The 6,000-nt window shown below is 27.6% G+C and overlaps 1 protein-coding gene across 3 annotated transcripts in view; it reads left to right on the top strand.

Moving 5' to 3' along the window:
* The window catches only part of LOC111674790 (protein singed), a 32,009-nt gene that overhangs the window by 6,770 nt on the left and 19,239 nt on the right, over positions 1-6,000 (top strand). Inside the window, exon 2 of one of the 3 annotated variants that reach the window (XM_023435443.2) lies at positions 1,903-1,929. The exons of the other annotated variants lie outside the window; for them this stretch is intronic. The gene's annotated coding sequence lies outside the window, so the exon portion shown is untranslated. The remainder of the gene's footprint in view (positions 1-1,902; positions 1,930-6,000) is intronic. 3 annotated transcript variants of the gene reach the window in all.

Genomic DNA, 6,000 nt, shown 5'->3' on the forward strand with positions numbered 1-6,000 from the left:
AATTTTATATTTCTTTGTTCAATGTTATAGCAAATTCAAAGTTTGCCTTTTGAATAAAGAAAAAAGTTCCTGTTTAAAGGTTCTCATTTACTCCCGGTTCTACAAGATTGAGATCCATAGAAATATTTGTTGACAAAATGCGGAATGGCTATGGTGGGAGTGGCACTTTCTATACTATCAAAATGTGGGCGGATTAGCAGCGGGGGGCGTGGTACCTCACATTTTGGGTAATAAATTGACGGACTACAAACCCCATATTATTAAATAGAAAAATGTAATGTCTGAAAAACTATAAGAGCTAGAATCTTCAAATTATATGAAGAACATTTAGATAAAAATGGGCGGACTTTAAATGGAGGAATGGCACCTCCCATATGAAAGAAAAAATATATCTAGAAAAATTTTATAGTAATAATCTTCAAAATCGTTAACTGTTTTTTGATGTTGTTTTAACAGTTCAATTGTGGCCAATAGTTCTTTCCTGGGGAAAAACTTTCGGTTGAAACACTTGCGGCTGGGTTGACAATTTCTGGGCGAGTATTACACGTATCGTTCCGGAGCGAAGGTGCAATTCTCGAGGGAACGGTTAAGTGTTTTTCATTTATATTGTTTTTAGGGTAGCACAGCACACTGGGTATAGCTAATATGAAAATAAAAATACTTTAAAACTTTTTCAATATACATATCTTTAATTGTTAAAAATAAATTAAAACTGAGTCACGAATATGTCACTAAAAATTTTATAAAAACATTAACAAAGACTATAAATAAGATTTATGTTGTAAAACGTTAAATTACTTTAAATGGCAATTTGTTTATTATGGCTGGATTGCATTTAAATTACAACAACACATACATATGCATACAATTTAAAATTCTACAACCTATTGGCTTCCGTTCAATACCGGAAATCAGGTATACATATGTGTTTACATATCAATGGGTGGGTAAGACTTATTTGATGTTCGAGTGTAAGCAGTTATTGATGGCATTTCTTGGGGTATATTGTTGCTGTTTGTTTGTTAGCGTTTTAATGGTTTCTTGAGACTAATGTTTACTGAATACTATTATGCATTTAAAATGCAACATATGTATATATATACCTACCTATCGATATCAACCTATACAAAGTAAATACTTTACGAGTTTTGAAGGAAATGTCAAAGAACTTTATGTAAAATGTATTTAAATTAAAGTACTTGCATACATACTATGTATGTTTGTTTGTATTAAAAAAAACGACAGCGACATTGTTGACAAAAGGAAACCTATAAAAATTTTACATTAAAATGCACATTTAGTTCACGCATGCAGTCGTAGTTTAACTTCGTATACTTTTTTTAACACAGATGTCCTTGAAATAAATAATGTTTTGTATTGCAGTTGCTATTTTTAAACATGTTTATTTCTATTCAACTGTTTTTTCTTTAGCTTGTAAGTCTTGTGGTTTGTATGTGTGTATAATAATTGTTTCAATGTAATCCCCCGTGTAAAGACATAACATCATACATACAAGTTGCAAAACATCTTAGTTGTAATCTTTTGGAACAAAACGTCACCACAACTATAATGGAGTGCTGCGCACCTAATAAATAGTGCAACTTTTTATGAAAACCAAACTTTGATTCAATGTTTTCCAATTGAAATTAAAGTACAACCAATCATTTTACCGTTCAAAGGTGAAACAACTCAGCTATAACACATCAATTGTGGAAGAAGTCCATGGTCCAAGCATCCTTATAGACTGATCTAGCGACAAGTATCAGCAATTGGCATGAAAGTTTTAGAATTAAACAAAAACAACAACAAATGGCTGATCGTTTTTCTTTCTTAAAATCCTCTTCTTTTAATAAATTATCACAATTATTATTAATTAATCAAATATATTACTCTCCTTTCTAGATCAATTTTCTTGTCTAAACAATATTTGTAAGTATTTCAATTAACTTCCGTTAAAATGTAGAACAAATCAAAAAAAATAATATTTAGAAACCAATTAATTAGATTCAGATAGAAACACTTAACAAACTATATTTGTATTTTAATTTGCGTAGAAAAATTCGGCAACTAAAAAGAAACCTCAAGCTACATTAGGGACATAACTTTTATTGAAGATAATTTAACGTTTTTTTCTAATTTTTATTTCCTGAAAATTTTGTTGTTAAAATTATAAAAATAAACTCAAATCACCATGTTCATTAAATCTGAAACATTCAAACACCAAAACAATGTTTCTATTGTTGTGACAACGTAAAATTTTAGTTACCCACCTAATGTTAACGTACTGTACATGAAAATATATAGAACAAGACAAACTACAAGAATTTTAATAGAAATTTTAATGAGGGAGTCATTCATATCAGTTCATAAAATGCATGAAATAAGATAAAATAAACAATCTCAAATATTATTTCATGCTATATGGAGAGTTATTATAACTTTGAAGAAGCCATCACACGATATGCTTGATTTCAGATTCAAAATGTATTTACTTGATAAATAAAACAAAAACATACGTATCCTTAAAGTTTTGTAAATATAGATTTTTTTATAAATATGTTTTTTAAATATTATTCTTTTTTACAAGTTTGCATATCGACCAATATTTTATAAAGTTTATTAACATACATATGTACATACATATAGGTATATGTAAAGAGTAAAGTTTTAAGGGTCAAAGAACTTTTTTTGGAATTTAATTCGAAAAGTAAAAACACTTCTTTATGTAATGCATCATAAACTTCATCATATGAATCATGTTTTGGTGCTTTTTAAAACGGTTTTGTTTTTTTTGTTCTTTTGCATTAAAAAAAGTTTACTTTGTGTTAAGATTGTGAAATGTTTTTTTCTTCAATGCGATTGTTTTACCACAAGTCTGTCATGGCTGTCTTTTTATTGTAAAAATCTTGAAAAAAACAACAATAAGTACAACAAGCTGCATGAATACAATAGGAACTAAAATAGGGGAACTCTAATGTGAATTATGTCGCGCCAAACGGTTTCTATTTTATACACATTAGTTTTGCTCCATTGGAATGTTGATGAAAATGGAAATGGTAATGGAGCTGGTGATGGCAACATGAAGAAAAACATGCAGCATGTAGTTTTTTTGTCGTGAACAGAAAAATATGTTATTATTGTTTTTTTTTTTTAACTCATACTCACATCACGTTTCACGTCTTAGTTTCATCATCATCGTGTTTCTCAACGTCATCATTATTTGTTCTTGTTCATTTTTCTGAAACACTATTCTTTGTGTTTATGAGTGTTTACAGGAAGCTGTAGTAAGTGTTTTACTACAGTTGTGCCTTAAGGGGTTAAGACATACTTATACCAAAGAAAATAATAAGTAATAATTGGAATTTTAATTGAATCCTTTTTGAGTTAAAGAAAATCCAATCAGCTGTTTGCTTGAAATCATTATTTTTATTCTAAAGTAGCTAGGAACGTATAAATGAGTGATTATAGTAAATGTAATTTTTGGAATCATTTTCAACACGATATTAAATTTTGATGAAATCAATTCAATTTTTAAAGAAATGTTAGTCCAATACAGCTCATACCGATTTTTGTATCCCTTCAATAAAGTGTTACTTTATAAGTTAACAATTAAATCTTATAAAACTGTAAATAAATCATGTATTTTAAAGCTTTCTGAACGAAAGTAGACACAATTTTCTATCATTCTTTATAACATTTTTTTTTACTTCATATAATTATGAGAAAAAATTTCAAATTTTTAATAGCTGTGATCTAAATTTCTTTTTATTAAATTTTTCCAATACTTATGAAATAATTATGAACAACATATGAAGAGTCTAAAAAAGCAGACAAGATTGTTATTGTCTGCCACGAACAGAAATCTATAAAAAAGACATTAAATTAATTGATTAACTCTTTTTTTCTGTTACTCTTCAATCAGTATGAGTTTGATGTAAAATATTTTATTGATTGAATGAAAGCAATTTATTAGGTTTGAATAAATGTCATTTTTTTAAACAACAAAGCATTTGAGTTGTTATAACGGTCGTCGGGTATGTATGTAATTTACATAAAACTGTAAAATGACACACACACAACTTATATTTTTATTTTATACATATTAGATTAGAAATCTTAATAATTTGTTTGTTTATTTAATTGGAAGTGGACAAATAAAACCGATGCTACAGATGCTATCTGTCTTGAAAGTTTTCTTATTCAGTAAAGAATTATTTTCGATTAGTTTGAGAAATAAATGTCTAACATAATTTGAGTTGTTTTTTATGGACTGTTAAGTTAGTTTTTGAAGTAATTTGAAGTCTTTATAAAAAAGGCTTAAAGTGACAGCTGTTAGATGACAGTTCTGGAGTTTTAAAGCACTAAAATAAAATTAATTTTAAAAGGAAGAAAAAGGGGAAACAATAAGAATGTACATAAGTACTATACAAACAAAAAAAATCTTTGGTAATTTTAACTTCTCACAGTAGAAAGAAATATTTACGATACAAATGGAATCGATTTAAATTGAAGTGATACTAATATCAACAAAAAAAACGTTTCGTTTTATTGTCTAATGGTTATTGTCTAGTGTACTAACTACTAACTCGATTAATCAGTCCATTGACTGATTGGTCTATTGAATAGGTTATGGTCTTGTCTATAAGCAAGAAATTTTACAGGTCTTTGACAACACTATTGACTAGCCTATTGGCTAAAGTAGTTTTTATGAACTAGTGTACTGACTAGTTTATAAACTACTGTATTTACTAGTTCATGAGTAAGTCTTTGTACTAGGCTATAGACTAGTCTGTTAATAGTGTTATTTACTAGGTTATACTTAGACTAGACTACGACTATTAACTATACTATGAGTCAGTCTACTGACTAGTCTATGAACTTATATATGAGTTTGTTTCTTGACTAGTCATGGACTATATTGACTAGTTTATATATAATCTGTGAAAAATTCTATTGATCTGATCTGAGCTAAACTTTTGACTTGTCTTCGACTACGCTATGAATTAGTCTATTGAATAGAAGTCAATTTACCGCTAGTGCAAATTAAACTGTCAAATTTCATATAGACTTATTGTTAATACTATCAAAATATTACATTTAAATAATCATAAAAATAACCAAAAAAGTTTTTAAACGATTCTTTTCCCAATTTTGGTTACAATTTGGAATTAGACAAAACTAACGTTTTAAAAAATTATACCATTTTAAACAGTCCTCAATAAATCATTTGCAAATAACAAAGTAATTTAGTAAGCTTTAAGCAAACAATACATGTTATTATTGCTTACAATAGAATTGTTTTAGCCAATTTTGAAAAAATTCCGCATTTGGCATTAAATCAAACAAATTGGCAAATAACCTTAAATTTTTTTGCAAAACACAAGCTTAAGAAATGCAGATTGTAAAATAAGCTTTTGACTGGAATTCTTAAAACAAATTAAATGTTTATTAACCATTTGCGGTGAGATCTATTAAAATAAGTAGTTAACAGTTACATATCTTGCTAAATGTGTTTTAATTACTTACATTTAGTAAAGACGTGATAAAAAGAAATGCATTTCATGTTAATACCCCTGTTTCTAACAAAAGAAATTTATAATAAAATCTTACACAAGCTCATCTTTGATTTAACGACAAAATGCAACCTTCAATTAAAAGTGTCAATGTAAATAATGCTGATGATGATGGCGTTCATTTAGTCATAACAATGATTATCATCAGATCCAATGACTATATGAAAACATATGAAATCTAAGATGTAGTTATCAACATCTAGATATAAAATGTCATGCTAAAAGTATGATGGGTTTTTTCTCAAGTTCATTGTAAAAAATATTTATGCATTACAATTTTCTAGCATGGCACACGACTAAGAGACAAGATCTGCAAATATCTAATGATAAATTATATTATTCATTAACATTATGCGTGTTTAAGAAATTAATTGAATACAGAAAAAAGCAAACGAGACTTTAAAAGAAAATTTCAACAAATTATAAT

Source organism: Lucilia cuprina, chromosome 3, assembly GCF_022045245.1.
Source record: "Lucilia cuprina isolate Lc7/37 chromosome 3, ASM2204524v1, whole genome shotgun sequence".
In the NCBI taxonomy this organism is placed as follows: domain Eukaryota; kingdom Metazoa; phylum Arthropoda; class Insecta; order Diptera; family Calliphoridae; genus Lucilia; species Lucilia cuprina.